We start from the raw sequence: 17791 nt of genomic DNA on the forward strand, positions 1-17791 counted from the left end.
CAATTTACAGGCAAATGGAGAGAACTAGAAAAGATTACCCTGAGTGTGGTAACCCAGACCCAGAGAGACATACATGGTATGTACTCGCTTATAAATGGATATTAGCCATAAAGTACAGGATAATCATGCTACAATCTATAAACCCAAAGAAACCAAGGAGAGATCATGGGAGGATATTTGAATCTCACAAAGAAGAGGAAATAAAATAGATATCTGAAGAAGATGGAGGGAGGGAACTCGTTGGGAGACGGTGTGGTGAGGGTAGTAGAGGTCAGCTGTGATGGGGCGGAGAGAGAGAACAGAAATCACTGGATTGGGCATCTCTAAGACACTGGAGGCTCCAGGGAGTCTATGGGGGTAAACCTAGCTGAAACTTCTAACAGTGGGATTAAAGATCCTGAAGTTGCCACCTCCTATAGCCAGGTGGGACTTTTTTGCATTTTTATTTATTTATTCATTGCCCTAGACACAAAATGAAAACTGTGGTGACTTTAGACTTTTACTACATGGCTCGGAAGTGAAAAGACAGTCTTGGCATATGAGCTATGATATCAGCATTCAATCGCTTTTTCCAAAATGTAGTCAATAGAAAGCTCATATCGGGTATCCTGCTATTCCATAGTGTAAATGTACCACAGTTTCTTTATCCATTCATGGGAGGAAATCCCCCTTAGTCACAGTCATAAGGGAGGAGAGTAAGAGGAAAATGGGAGGGAGGGAGGAATGGGAGGATACAAGGGATGGGATAACCATTGAGATGTAATATGAATAAATTAATAAAATAAAATTTAAAAAATAAACCAAAAGAAAGAAAGAAAGAAAGAAAACTCAAATCATCTGGAGTAATTTTAAAAATACAAGCTCATCTATGTCAATCCTGACAATACAACAAATACAACTGATTTTGTATTATATAATTTCATACATTACCTCTTTACTTTGAGACTCACTTTAATAAATAAATTAAAAATTAGTGTCTGGGAAGATGGCTGTGTTATATGTTTTCACAATTCACACTGCTTTACAGGATCATGGATAGTATGAAGGGGAAATGTGTATGCTTATGGGTAAAGTCAATTTTGATAGAGTAAGGAAATCACTGATTTCTTAGGAACATGGGTTGTTAAGGAAAATCCTAACATCCAATGCATTTTAACTCACTCAGTAACATGTCTTCTTTTAGAGCAGTCCTTCTAGACTCCATGTGCGAGAGATATCACCTTGTGAAATTTGATAATATACAGGATTAGAAGTTCTGAGGCATGGGGATAGTATGTCTAGCGATGCCTACATGAGCAAGATATTCTCAAGGTGAAGCTGCCTCATGTTAATAGATATGACACTCTGAAGTTGCTATACCATTCGTTTTTATTTTTTAAAAATTGTGGTAATATTTCTTCCCAACAGGATAAAAGATAGGATATTTGATAACAGAAACACCAAAAGTGAAAATGGCATTGGTGAAAAACCTCATTGACGTCATTTTCCTTCTACAAAGGAGAATTTATGACTTGAAATCTTTTGACAGTATTACTAATTACTCTACAATGAATAGTGTCACAATGTAAGTGATAGCAAGTGTATTAACAACAAAAGTACGGAGCACAGAATTATTGAAACAAAATGGTCAATTTTATAGGATCCAATAAAAGTCTGTGCTATTTATTAATAAGTATACACATTTATAGGCTTTATTACATTTCTTTGCACATGCATTGCTTATATTTGCCTTATACCATCCCCCTCTTTAACTCTAATAATCTTCCATCTACTTTCATGCCATTTATAAATTCTAAATTCTGAATATTAGAGAAAACATAAACATCTCATTTTATGTCCTCTTAGATCTCTATTAGTTGACTCAACTTAGCAGTCTCTAATCTATCCATTTTCTTGGAAATGGCATAATCTTATTCTTTGTGACTGAATTAAGCCACACTGCATATAAGCACTGTTTGTTCTTTATCCTTTCCTCTGCTAATAGGGATCTAGACCATTTACTAATCTGAATTCTTGTGATTTATATTTCAATAAACACCGATGTGAACGTAACCACATGCTATGCTGGATTAGATTCCTTTCACTATTTACCCAGGAATAATACAGTTGAATCAGATGGTAGTTTCATCTTCAGCTCTTTGAAGACCACTTATATAGTTACTGTGTCTGAGCTTGTTTTCTTTCTCATCAACAATGAATAACCTCCCCACACATACACACACATATACCCTTTAGAATCTATTATTGTTTTCTTGGTTATTGTCATTCTGAATAAGATAATATTGACACTACACAGTTTTGGTATGCATTTTCTTCATCTCCAAGGAAGATGAACACTTTTCTAGATATTGTTTGCCCAAATGTAATACTTTTAAGAGCTGTGTATTCAGTTCATTGGCTGATATTTTGTGGGTGTTTAATTCTTTGAGTATTTTATGTATTCTAAATATCAATACCCTGTCTAGTGTATAAAACATAACATTTTCTCCATTTCACTTAGTTGTTATTTGTTTAATTTGCTCTGTGGAAGCCTTTTGATTTCATGACATCACATTTGTTATTTCTAGCTACGTATTTTGGATAACTAGAATTCAAAGAAAGTCCTTACATATAACTGTAGTTTGAACTGCTTTTCCTAAGTATCAGGTCTTGCATTAGAGTTTCAATCCTTTTTAATTCACTTTTATGAAAAATTTAGTCCTATTATAAGAAATCATAAAACAAATATTTTAGTATATACAGAATATTAATTCAGTAATGTAGAAATTAAGATAAAAATGTGTAAACTGAAATATTTGAGTTTCTTTAAAATTATTTAACTTTGTGTGTGTGTGTGTGTGTGTGTAAATTGCTGTTATATGTGTTCTGGGACCCAGGACAATCATAGCTCAAAGATGGAGTTATAGTTAGTGGTGAGCCTCCCAACATGGGTGCTAGGAGCTAAGCTCTGGTCCTCTGGAAGAGCCACAAGTATACTTAACTACACAGCCTTCCCTCCCTCCAGCTTAGGAGTTCAGAAGTTATTCCAATTGGATGAAGGTGGCAAGCATATAAGAAACAGCATTTATATCTGAGGAGATTTCAGTTGATTTCTAACTGTTGAAATTCGTCCCCTCAGTCATTGGTTTTGAGTAGCTAAAAGGATAGATTATAATTCAGACAGTAGATTATTTTGAACTTTAAACAAGGTTTTATTACACAAAGATTGTCACATAATAGGACACTTCTCTACTCTGCACACAATTATTCTCGCTTCTCCACAGGAACACTGCTTCTGCACTTCCCATGTGGAGACACAGCGCTACAATCCTGACTGTGACAGAGCAGGAGAAATGCCTCAGTGACCTGAGGAGAAAGCAGGACACTGGCAAATGGTTCTTGCACCCAGGATCAGGAATGTATAAATGTCTATTCAAAAATACAAAATAAATTATCTGTAGGCATGGACAATGACAACAGTAAACCATTATATATTGAAAATGGAAACCAGTTACTGAAGAGGCAGTAGATATTTTTAAAGAGTAAAGGCCCACAAAGGGAAGTATTGCTGACTCATAAGCACCCTGTGTTCTGCTTTCTAAGAGCATCAGACAGGAACAGGACACATGAGTTCTACCCTCATTTTCCTTCCTTGTCAGCTGGAAACAAACTCCAAAGTGTGGAGGATTTTGAGTGTCAAGCAAGCTCCATTGTGATCAACAATTGCATTTGATGAAATGAGAAAGATGGGAGAAATGTCTTGTCCTGCATTTTAAATGACCTAGTCCTTCACAAATTCAATAAGGAACAATTGCACTACACAACAGGCTTTCTTCTGAAGCATGGAAGTCATGAACCTTGTGTCCCTGGTCTACTAAAAAATGACCACTTAGGCTTCTTGAATTAACACTTTAAAAATTAATTTTGTTTCAACTGTACATTTCTTTCCTAGAAAACAGCTCAACCTCTAGTCATTACTTAGGGCAAAAATGTAACAATTAAAAGACGTGCAGGCCGATGAAGGTGGTTCTGCAGGTCAAGAGGGACTTACAGCCAGACACTTAGAGTCTGATCTCTGGAACCCACATGGTGGGAGTACAGTTATTCTCTGACCCTACACATGTGCTTGGCACTAGCCTACTCACAAGCACATGCATCTTAGTCACACACTCAGTAAATAAGCAAATGTATATAAAATTAAGAGAAGACAACTTGTGATGTTTTTTAGAAAGAGAAGAGCCACACATGTATAAATATGGCCTCTGTGTCCTATAAATGTCAAAAGCTATACCCATAAAGTTTCAACAATATAACAGCCTACACATGAACTGGGTAATAATGACAACAATAGACGTGCCAAAGTGTGCAGGGAAAACCCAGGAGGTTTCATACTACACAAGGAATGACAGGCAACTGAGCAATTCTTAGAGTGGGAGAAATAGTCTTGCCTAAGGTAGAGTAGACTAACTGATTATCCAATACCAAATGGTCATTCCTGCAAAAAAAAAAACAAAAAACAAAAAACAAACACACACACACACACACACACACACACACACACACACACACACAAAAGCAACATACAAACTAAGAGGGTAAAGCAGGTAGTATTTAAGAGAGAGAGAGAGAGAGAGAGAGAGAGAGAGAGAGAGAGAATGTGTGTGTGTGTGTGTGTGTAACAACAGTTAATGATAAAAAGAGCCCATGAATTCGAAAGAGAGAAATGAAAGATATGAGAGGGTTTGGGGAGAGGATGAAGTAATTATATTATAATCTCAAAAATAAAAGGAATAACAAAACATACATTTTTTTACAGTGGATAACTATGGGCAGAGTTGTAGAGAATCATCATGACCAGGGCTGTTGGTTTTTCTTTTTGACATAGGTGATTATTAAAAAGGTACAGAAATCATTGAAAAATGGTGTTAAAGGACAAGTTACTGTCACTGGGTATATTACACAAGCCAAACACCAAGTCAAGATGAAAGATAGCTGCAACGATTATGCTTATGCTCATTAGTTAAATATATTGAAAACCACTCACTCGTTTTCCGAAGAGAATGCTGGGAAGGTGAGCTGAGCCCCAGCTATACAACTCTGGATGCAGATAAAATGAAAATTCACATTTGTAACACCACATCAATGCTTTTCTGAATACACACATACACACACAAAATTCACTATAAAATACCAAATTGGAGCATCCATCAAAGGAGGCTATTGAAACTGGTGGCGAGAGGAAATTTATAGGAGATACAGATGATGAAAGAGGGAACCCAAACAGGGATACCTCAAGAAGGGTGTGGCGTACTGTGCTGACTGTTGACGCCAAACCCGGGAGCATTTTCTCACTCATCGTCTCCGCTCATTTCTCATCTTTTTTTTTTTTTTTTTTTTTTTTTTTTCACTCACTCATCACTCTCACAACACGCAGATAGTCTGTTTTCTCTGCTTCGGCTCTTTTAGTTGATTTCCTTCTTGCGTTTTTCTCCCTGAGGACATGACCTGGCTGACAGTGCAGAAAGTAGGTCCAGGGTGTGGCCAGTGCTCCCACCCACCACCATCTGACAAGCAGCTCACTTCCTTTCCTCCGCAATCTGACAGTTGATCACTTTCTTCCCCCCACCTCTGACCTGGCAGTTAATCTGACAGGTTTTTTAAATATAATAACAAGATTTTATCAATAAGCTTGCCCCGTGGTTTTTTTTTTTTTTTTCCTGCTCCAACCTAAGACTCTGCTAGATTTCTTTTATTAAACAAATCTTCATTAAGATACTAACTTACAAGAAAGCTTTGACTACTGACCATTTAGTAAAGCAAAGTAATGAACCTGGCACGTGTATCATTTCATAAGAACGACCCTTTACAGCTCATTTTCTTCATTATCGTGGGAACACACCCCTGCTTTAGTCCAAGCGGACATGTCTGCACCGCGCTGAGCCTTTGCTGTTTTTCTGGCATTGTGCAAGACCTTCTGTTTCCTTGAATCTGATAGGTCCTCTCCGGGAGTTCCTTGCATACTCCTTCTCTGTAATTTCGAAGTACATCTTTCATTGTGTTATCTGTCCTCAATCAAGGGATTTATTATACTTATTGGATTTTATGATTATGCAAAAGTATGCCAAGCAACAATTATATCTGTAGCTTTTAGCACAAAGCTTAGTAAATAATAATAATAAACAAAGCAGATATACTGCATTTTTAAAAATGTGATTTCTAAGTTTTAATGAGGTATACATATTTTACAGTGATTAATAGGAGCGTTTATGCAAATGTACATTTTTATGTAAAAAATCAAGGATGTATATGAGTCATTTTGAAATTTATCATTTCACTTTTTATGCCTAGGGGATCACCTGGAAAGAAATAATTACACAATTAAAACATATCAGTTAAGTAAATAAATGAGTATATCATTTATATGAATGTCACTCATATACTTCTTATTTATAAATATATCGTCCTGGCCAGCCTGATTGAAAACTCTTAGCATTTAAGCAAGCACTATCCCAGGCAAAACTGAAAAAACTAACACTCTTCCTTATGGGGACTGTTCGTAAGTACTACCATTTATATTGATGAAAGTACTGATGATTACATCTGCATTTGGTTGGTTAACATTAGTTGAAAAGGGATTTTGAAAGTGTTCAGAAAACAATGCTACTTTTAAGAAACATTTAAGAAAATTGCTTGGTTTTCCTTTTTCCTAATTCTGGTAAGAGGCAATAAGTGCCTAGAATTACAAGGCATACACTTTCATGAGGAAAATGCCTATTGTATGAAATATTTTATGCAACACATCTGGAGATAGGTGTCTACTGGGTGGGGTGAAATCCCTGATAGCTCCCAGCAGTGAGCACCAGTTGGCACCACGCCAGTGGGACTTTACAGATATTCTTAGGATGACCTGGTGAGGAGCTAGTGTTCTTACAGTTGATGTCTGGACAGAATTTTTCTGTTATCACCCCTTTCATACTTTGAAATATAGCAGATTTATCAAAACTCTGAGATGCAGCCACAAAAGAACTTCATATTATTTTCCTAGAGTCACAGCAAAGGAATCTAAAAATAAAATCCCTTCGCTGCTCCTGGAGTGCAAGCACTTCATGTTACTTTGTGATTTGACATCACAAGAAATTCCAGGGGAGGCTTTGCAGGCAGGGAGGAGGCCAAGGTCAAAGACCAGCAGGTTCTGGACCGGTGCTTGACTGGCTTTGATGATCGTGTTTGTTCTATCAAATGGAGCAGAGAAAAAGGGGCTCAAATGAGCAGAAGAAACTGCTGTTGGATTTAATTCCCTCTCTTTGATTTCCCTCAGCAGCATAGATTAAAGATGCATTTTCCTCTCTCCGCATGGGTCTCACTGTGGTACTCTCTAGGAGAAAGAAAGAACAGCTTTTAAAGAAGTCTTTGTCCAACGTGGTCTCCTTAACTACTGAAACCTCTTACAGGATGGAGTGCCAAGGTGTTTGATGTTAGCTGAACTAGATACCACTTCCCATCAACCAAATGCAGACCAGTAACCAGCACCTTGGTTATGAAAATCAGACACAATGATATAGAAAGGGGGGGAAAAAGTCCTGCACTAAACGTTCAATTTGAAACTCCCTTGCCCCATTCACTTACATAAATATAGAAGGGCCAAGTAGAAGCCATCACTGAAACAGGTCAACTGAAAGGCAAGGACTGTGAATGTGCCTCTCCATCTCCCAAGGCTCACGGTGTTCTGTAACTGAAGGCACAGCCATTCATCTATCAGTTGATAATGTGTCAAGGCTCAAGTTTGCAAATCAGCAACTGATGCCACCCCACAATAGGAAATGTGTTTTAAACTTAGTTTTTACACATGACACGATGGATCCAATGTAGCTAGTGCACCTAATACAATGTATATGGAATTAACAGGCTCTGAGAGCTGTGCTACTGAGGGATAACATGTTTCTTAACTCATTGGAGGCTCTAATTTGTCCCATTTATGGCTCACAGCACTTTTTAAGAATTGTGATGTCTGGAAGCAACATACCCTGGGCTTATGCCATCTTAATTATAATACAAAACCATCAGATACATGTAATTTGCCATTACCCCACTGTAGGCTTTCTGACTTAAATAAACACTTTAAAAATATAAAAATTATATTGCCCTTGGCAAAGGAGATGTTCCTACTCCCTCTTATGATTATTTATTTAAGCAGAGATCATTTAAAGAAAAAAGAAGAAAATCAAGGATCTAGTAATTTAACTTCTACACTTTATTATTTTATTAACATAGTCCATCTTTGTAAGTGCGCTTGAATTCTAGAGCACATGCTTTCATGAACAGTAGCAAAGGCCATAAAATAACACCACTTGTTTGTGTATTTGGCAAAAGCTGACTTTGTTGCCTTCAACAGGCATATGACACACCACTCCGAATGAGCCCTTATCTCAAAGACACACTCTCACATGTCATTCTTCTCCTTCCAGAATAATCATTCTCCTTCCAGAATAATCATCCTCCTTCCAGAATAGCATCTTTAAGTGATAAGATTGAGTTTGCCCATCTCATGAGACTTCTATGAGAATCCTGGGACACATAGTTTCCAAAATGAACGAAGTATTCATAGTGCCTTAGGGTAGCTGTTCAAACAATCTATTCCACATTGTTTTCTAACTAGAGTTCTTATTGCGAGAAATCTCTTTGGCAAGCTGTCTTACCCACGCTGACAAATTCATTTTTATTAGAGCTCTAACTGTGTCATTTACATTTGAGGAAAAAAAATCTTATTATGCTGTCTATTCATTTAAGAATAAATAACTAGAGAGACAGCAGGCATTGGGGACTACCAGCAGCCCTGAGGTCTCTCTCATGACCTCTGCGCACCAGTTCCCAGACCCCAGCTTTGCCTACAGTCTCAGAGTCAGCAGCCGCTGGGGATTACTAGCAGAGGTGAGGTCTGTGGTGGGCCCTCAGTGCGACAGGTCCTGGGTCCCAGCTCTGCCTGCAACCCCAGAGACAGCAGCCACTGGGGACTACCAACAGCAGTGAGGTCTCTTCTGTGACATCTGTGCACCAGTTCCCAGGCCTGCTAAACCTGCAGTACCAGAGACAGCAGCCATTAGAAACCAGCAGCAGAACTCTGCCTGAAGTTCCAGAGGTGGCAGCCATTGGGGTCTGCCAGCAGTGGTGAGGTCTGCTCCATGTCCCTGGCATGCCAGTTTCTAACCCCCAGCTCTGCCTACAGTCTCAGAGACAACTGCCGTTGGTAATAACCAGCAGAGGAGAAATCAGCCATGTGCCCACTGTGTGCCACTTCCCAGTTCCCAGCCCTGCCTGGAATCTCAGAGGTGGCAACCATGAGCAACTACCAGAAGCAACAGCCACCAGGGACTATCTGTGATCTCCAAGCCTGCCAACACCAGGGACAACCAGACTTCTGAAGGACTAAAGGACAGTGTAAGAACACACTCAACAAAATTCAGGGCAATACAGCACAACCAGAAGCCAGCTACCCTAATAAAACAAGCCATGGATATCTAAAACACCTAAAGTTCAGGAAAACAACCTTAAATATAATCTTATGAAGATGATAGAGGGCTTTAAACAGGAAAAGAATACATGCTTCAAAGAAATACAGGAAAATACAATCAAACAGGTGAAGGAAATAAATCCCTTAAAGAAAAACAGGAAACCAGAATTTATGTCAGTCAGTCCCCACTCTCCACACAAACTGTGGAGAATGTGCTGTGGGGAAGGCTGGTGGCACTCAGAGGAAGGGGAAGCAGGCTATGCAGATGAGACCTGATAGGCTGTGATCATATGGTGGGGGAAGAGGTCTCCTTCTTTCACAGATGTAGGTGAGGGGAATAGGGTGAAAGAGGGAGAGAGGGGATAAAGGGAAGATATGAGTGAGGGGATAACAATTAAGATGCAATCTGAATAAATTACTTAAATTAAAAAATGCAGGATAACACAAGCAAACAGGAGAAGGAAATGAAATAAAACTGTTCATGACCCGAAAAAGGAAATAGAAGCAATAAAGAAAACACAAACAAAGATAATTCTGGAAAACCTAGGAATGAGACCAAGAATTACTGATGCAAACATCACCAACAGACTAAAAGAGATGGAATCTCTTTCAAATCTGAGACATAGAAGACATGATAGAAGAAATCAATACATTGGTCAAAGAAAATGCTAAATCTGAAAAGTTTCTAACACAAAGCATTCAAGAAATTTGGGACACCATGAAAAGACCAAACCTAAGAATAGTAGGAGTAGAGGAAGGAGAAGATGCCCAGCTCAAAGGCCCAGAAAACATCTTCAACAAAAATCATAGAAGAAAACTTCTATAATCTAAAGAAAGAATTGCCTATAAGCATACAAGAAACTTACAGAACACCAAATACATAGGACCAAAAACTAAAATCCTCCTGCCACATAATTATCAAAACACTAAATGTATAAAACAAAGAAAGAATATTAAAAGCCACAGGGATTAAAGGCCAAATAACATAAAAAGGAAGACCTATTAGAATTACACTAGACTTCAAACAGAGATACTTAAAGCAATAAAGGTCCAAAAAAGATGTCTGCTGCCTCTAGGAGACCACAGATGTCAGCCCAGAATATTATACCAAGAAAAACTTTCAATCACCATAAATGAAGGAAACAAGATATTCCATGACAAAACCAAATTGAAACAATATCTTTCCACTAACCCAGTCGTACAGAGGATACTAGAAGAAAAACTCCAACACAAGGAGGAATACACCCAAGAGAACACGGGAAATAAATGATTTCATACAAGCAAAAAACAAAAGTAAACAACAACACACACACACAAACAAACATACATACTACTACCACCAACATCAAAATAATAGGAATCTATAATCATTGGTCATTAGTATCTCTCAACATCAAATGATTCAATTCTCCAATAAAAAGATGCAGGCTAACATAGTAAATGTGAAAACAGGATCCATAAATCTGCTGCATACAAGAAACACACCTCAGCCACAAAGATAGATATGACTTCATACTAAAAGGTTGGAAAAATGTTTTCTAAGCAAATAGACCCAAGTAACAAGCAGGAGTAACAATTCTCATATCTATTAAAAGAGACTTTTTGAGCAAAATAATTAAAAGAGATTCGGAAGGACACATCATACTCATCAAAGGAAAAAGCCACCAAGATGATGCCTCAATTCTGAACATTTATCCCTTAAATGCATGGGCGCCCACATTTGTAAAAGAAACTTTACTAAAGCTTAAATTACGCATTGCACCCCTCATATTAATAATACGAGACTTCAAAACACTACTTTCAACAATGGACAGATCATTGAGACAGAAACTAAACAGAGGAATAATGAAATTAATCAACATTATAAATCAAATGAACCTAACAGATGTCTACAGAAAATTTCACCCAAACACAAAAAAATATACCTTTTTCTCAGCACCACATGGAACCTTCTCCAAAATAACCATGTACCCGGTCACAAAGCAAGCATCAACAGATGCAAGAAGATTGAAATACTCCCATGGATTAAACTCAATCACCACAGAAAATAAAAATCCTATAAACTCATGGAAACTAAGGAACTTTACACTTAATGACCACTGGGCCAGGGAAGAAATAAAGAAAGAAATTAAAGACGTTCTTGAATTCAATGATCACAGCACACCTAAACATATGGAACACAGTGAAAGCAGTGCTAGGAGGAAAGTTCATAGCACTAAGCACCCTTATGAAGAAATTGGAGAGATCTCATACCAGAAACTTAACAGCACACCTGAAACCTATAGAACAAAAAGAGGCAAAAACACCAAAGAGGAGTAAAGGGCGGGAAATAATCAAGCCCAATAACTTAGAAACATAGAGAACAATACAAAGACTCAAAAGAACTAAGAGCTTGTTCTTTGAGAAAATCAAAAAGAGAGACAAACCCTTAGCCAAACTAATTAAAAGCCAGAGAGATAATACCCAAATTAAGAAAATAAAAAATGAAAATGGGGACATAACAACAGACACTGAGGAAATCTAAGGAAACATTCGGTCTTATTTCAAAAGCCTGTACTTCACAAAACTGGAAAATCCAAATGAAATGAATGATTTTCTTGATAGATTCCATTTACCAAATTTAAATCACAATCAGGTTAATGACTTAAATAACCCTATAGCCCCTAAGGAAACAGAAGCAATTATTAAAAGTCTCCCAACCAAAAAAAAAAAAAAAAAAAAAAAAACCCAGGACCAGATGTTTTCAGTGCAGAATTCAGCCATTCAGCCAGACTTTCAAAGAACTAATACTAATACTCCTCAAACTATTCCACAAAAATCAAAACTGAAAGAACATTCCAAAACTCAATCTATGAAGCTTATCAAGTCACCTTGTTAATTAAACCACACAAAAAATGAACAAAGAAAGAAAATTTCAGACCAATATCCCTCATCAACGTTTATGCAAAAATATTCAATAAAATATTTGCAAACAAAATCCAAGAACACATCAAAAACATCATCCACCATGACTTCATCCCAGGGATACAGGGAAGGTTCAACATAAGAGCATCCCTTGTAAGTGAAGGCTTTCGTGGGACGAAAGCTTTCACTTACCAGGAAGCTGGGACAGAGGGGAGGACATCCTATTGGGACTCTAGATGAGAGAAGCATGGGAGAATAGCAAAGTAGAAGGATTCAGAGGGTCCTAGAAACCTACAAGTAGAACATTATGATAGGTAGTTTTGGGCCCAGCGTCCCGCTCAAACTAAGGCACCAGCCAAGGACAATACAGGCGGTAAACTTTAAACCCCTACCCATATCTAGCCAATGGTCAGAACATTCTCCACAGTTGAGTGGAGAGTGGGATATGACTTTCCCACGTACTCTGGTGCCCCATATTTGACCATGTCCCCTGGAGGGGGAGACTGGTGGCACTCAGAGGAAGGACATGCAGGTTGCCAAGAAGAGACTTGATACCCTATGAGCATATACAGGGGAAGGAAATCGCCCTCAGGAACAATCATAGGAGAGGGGAATAAGGGGAAAATGGGAGGGAGGGAAGAATGGGAGGATAAAAGGGATGGGATAACCATTGAGATGTAACAAGAATAAATTAATAAAAAATAAATAAATAAAAGAATACACATATAAAAAAAGAGCATCCCTCAATGTAATCTACCACATAAATGAACGGAAAGAAATAAAACATGACCATCTCATTAGATGCTGAAAATGCATTTGACAAAATCCAACATCTCTTCATGTCAAAGTCTTGGAGAGATTAGGGATACGAGACCCATATGTAAATATAACAGAGACTGTACACAGCAAGCTGATAGCCAATATAAAATTAAATGGAGAGAAGCTCAAAACAATTCCACTAAAATCTGAGACAAGACAAGGCTGCCCACTCTCTTCATATCTATTCAACAAAGTACTCTAAGTCCTAGCTAGTGCAATAAGACAACTAGAGGAGATCAAGAGGATACAAATTGAAAAGAAAAAAAGTGCAAGTATTGCCTTTGCAGATGATATGATAGTATACATAAGTGACCCCAAAAAGTCTACCAGAGAATTCCCACAACTGACAAACACCTTCAGCAAAGTGGCTGAATACAAAATTAACTCAAAAAAATCAGTAGCCCTTCTTTATACAAATGATAAGCTGGCTGAGAAAGAAATTAAGGAAACAACACCCTTCACAATAGCCACAAATAATATTAAATAAATTAGTATCAATCTAACCAAACAAGTGAAAACCCTACATGACAAGAACTTCAAGTTTCTAAATAAATAAATTGAAAAGGATATCAGAAGATGGAAAGATATTTCATGCTAATGGATCAGTAGGATTAACATAGCAAAAATGGTCATCTTACCAAATGCAACGTACAGATTCAATGCAATTCGCATCAAAATTCCAACACAATTCTTTATAGACCTTGAAAGAACAATTATCAACTTCTTATGGAAAAAACTCTGTACAACTACTTTGGAAATCAATCTGGCACAAAATATGTGAGTATATAAAATAATCTAGTGAATATGCATAATTGATCCTATGGCTTTGGAAATACTTCAAGGCCGTTATAAAGATTGTATACATCTCTGCAGTTTACTGAGTACATAGTATCTTATAAACAAATCTATGAAGCACAGAAAGTATGAATGTCATTCAAACTCCCGCAACTAGTGAGTGTGGAGTGTCAAATAGTATCTGACTGCATTCCACAATTTCCTGACAAGAATGCCTTCTTCTCAGCAATGTTCTGATAATTATGATCCAAGTATTTAAAATCATTTCCTGCTTTAACATCAGGTCATGCTTTCCCTTCAAACAATATATTTTGTTCTGATGAAAGTTTCAGTGGAAGAGGTAAGTATTAACATTTTTTCTATTTTACAGATTGCCAATAGTTTAAGTAACATGGCATAATCAGGAGACAATAGTGTCACAGCAGGAACCTAGAGATAGTGGTTTTCCTTCTCCACAGTGATTTCCTGTGGTTTTCAAATACCTGTGGCTCAGGGCCTGGAGAGAGGGCTCACAGGTTAAGGGCACTGGTGCTCTTCCAAAGGTCCTGAGTTTAATTCCCAGCAACCACATGGTGGCTCCCAACCATCTGTAATGTGATCTATTGATCTCTTCTGGCGGGCAGCATACACGTAGGCAGAGCATTGTATACATAATAATAAACAAATACCTGTGGCTCTGCTTAAGAATAATTTGTCTAAAAGAGTCCATGGAATCACGAACTTACCCTCCCATCCTTAAAAATATATGTTTATATGTTTTTATTGAAAAACATGTGAGTTGGCTCAGTGTGAAAAGACACTTACGACCAAGCCTGATGACTTAAGTTCAACCCCCAGAACACACACACACACACACACACACACACACGATAGAATGTATGGCACAATTATTTAAATTTGTCTTCTAATTTTCATGTATGTTTATGGGACACACACACACACACACACACACACACACACACACACACATTTTCCTCTAACTAGTAATGAATATATGTAAAAAGAATGGAATATTACATGGAACAATTTTCTTTAAAATGTCATCTGTTTATAAATACATCTTAAATACAAATGTAACATACTAATTTCTTTAAGCAATCTTCTAGTTGTTCTTTGAATTTACAGTTGCTATAATAATCTAGAGTCTTACATTTTTAGATGTATAGTTTTAGAAACATGTCTCATCATCCTGAAATCTGTGGAATGTAAATATTATAATGAAATAATTATAACTTAAATCCCTTTCTCAGTTAAATGTAATATATCTGTTTAGATTAATTTCAGAGGAACTGATTTTCTAAAGCAAAACTTTTTCATTCACTGTACTTTAGACAACATTAAAATTCTATTATTTTCTTCAATTCATGTAAATAGTAGCTAAGGCAATGGATCCATCTTTGTTATAATTCTTTTACTAAAGGTGTTTCTTCATTTTTGATATATGCCCACCTTTTATAATCTCATATTTTAGATTATCTAGTATTCTCATTATGTTCTGAATCTTTTCAACACATTTCTATGACTAATAGTGTTAAGTTATTTTTTGTGAAATATTAATTTATAGTACACATTGCATTTATGATATGCAGGAGTGTGCTATCATACTGTTTTTCTATATAAATATAAACAGCTCAGGAGAAAATAAATCACAAATCCAGGAAGTTTTGTATACAAAGCAGCAAACCCTTCACCATTTTTTACAAATAGCATTAATTTGTTGACATTAAATATTGACCACAAATGAGTCAAAATTCTATAACTATTAACCTTTTATTTTAGTTATATGTTAGTATAATTTTAGAAAACACATGATAATATCATTAGATGCAGAAAATATCTTTGACAAAATTCAAGATCTCTTTATTAGAAAAATTATGGAGAAAATAGGGATATAAGGCCCATAACTCAACACTGTAAAAGCAATCTACACCAAACCTAGAGAGAACGTTATTCTAAATATGGAAAACTCAAAGCATTTCCACTAAAGTTAGGAATAAAACAAGGGTGCCCACTCTCTACATACCTGTTTAATACAGTGCCTGAATCTTAGTTAAAACTATGAAACAACTGAAGGAGTTAGAGGGGATACAAATGGGAAAGGAATAAGTCAATCCTTATTTGCAGACTATGTGCGAAAAACACTAAAGTCTCCACCAGGAAACTTCTACAGTAGATACGCTTTAGCCAAGTAGCAGGGTACAAAAGAAACAGAAATATCAGTAGCATATATATATATATATATATATATATATATATATATATATATATATATATATATATAGAGAGAGAGAGAGAGAGAGAGAGAGAGAGAGAGAGAGAGAGAAATAGAGAAAGAGAGCAAAAATATTGGGAAATAACTGTAACTGTTCAAGAAAAGACTTGTGTAATAAAAATTGTAAAACATTGAATAAATATATTGAATAAGGAGCCAGAAGTTGGAAAAAATCTAATGCTTGTGAAAATGTAGTATTGTGTAATGTAATAATGTGAAAATGGCCATCGTACAAAAAGCAATGTACAGATTCAATGCAATCCCCATAAAAACTCTAATAGAATTCATAACAGAAGCTAAAATAATAATCTTCAATATCATAGTAACAGACAGACGCACAGATGCATGGACACACACACACACACACCAAAGATATTTTCACAAAAGATATGTTGATTAATGGAATAAAATTTATGACTAAGACATAAGGATGGAGACAAGACATAGCATATTCAAAAAATAGTGCTGGTCAAATTGTGCAGCTGCATACAGTAGAATGAAAATAGTTATAGAATTTCATATTGAGGCAAATATTATGGTTCTCAGATCAATTAGTATTAAATAAGACATATGGTATCAGAAAACATTCAATAATCTGGGATTTTATATTCCTCCTAATAGGGCTTTCTGATTCATCCTTGATACCATGTTTATTAAGAACTCTGTCCACTGCTTTTCTAACTCAATTCATTTAACCCTTTTGAGGTTAACCGTGTGAAGAATTATAATACCCATCATAAAGATCTGACATAGACGCTCCTGGCTAATTTTTAATAATCAGCAAAATTCTTAGTAAACAAAAAATAATTATGCAAAGTGCTTAAAATAATTAGTTACACCATTAGTAAATGCCAATCATGGCTTGCTACTACATTGCTGATTTAATGTTCTTAATACTTCCTCTCAATTGACTATACCATAATTAGATGTCTTTTAATATTTCTTTCATGTTTAAGTTCTATATTCAAATGTTAACTGACATATATTTATATCTGCAACACTCATAATTTTTACTCTCAGTAGGCAGGTGCTATTCTACACATTTATGTCTGCAGCAAATAATTTAACAATGTGATTCATAAATATATTTTCAGAAGGAAGATAAAATTGAAGATCTGGTAGATGAAAGTATCCTCTCAATTTTGTGATATTGATGACGATGATGATGATATTTTTATTTTTGTCACTGAAGTTGTTTTCCTGGTTATTACGACTGATAGGGACAAGTTGTTTTTTGTTGTTGTTGTTGTTGTTTTGTTTTTGTTTTTGTTTTGGTCGTCTATTTTTATGTTTGGTCCTAGTTAGCCAGTGTTTAGAGGAGTCACATTTTCTATTATGTAGAGTTGAGACAAAGAGGCATCTTAGGCACTACCTGATTTTCATGCAGTTGGCTTGGCAGAACTCTTAGAATAATCAGAGCACATCTGGACAGTGGTACAGGCCATGGTGCCAAAGATGTGATAATAGACAAGTAGCATTACTACTCAAAGTCCATTCTCACAATTTGAGACTGG

The sequence above is a fragment of the Acomys russatus genome, chromosome 8 (assembly GCF_903995435.1).
Source record: "Acomys russatus chromosome 8, mAcoRus1.1, whole genome shotgun sequence".
Lineage (NCBI taxonomy): Eukaryota > Metazoa > Chordata > Mammalia > Rodentia > Muridae > Acomys > Acomys russatus.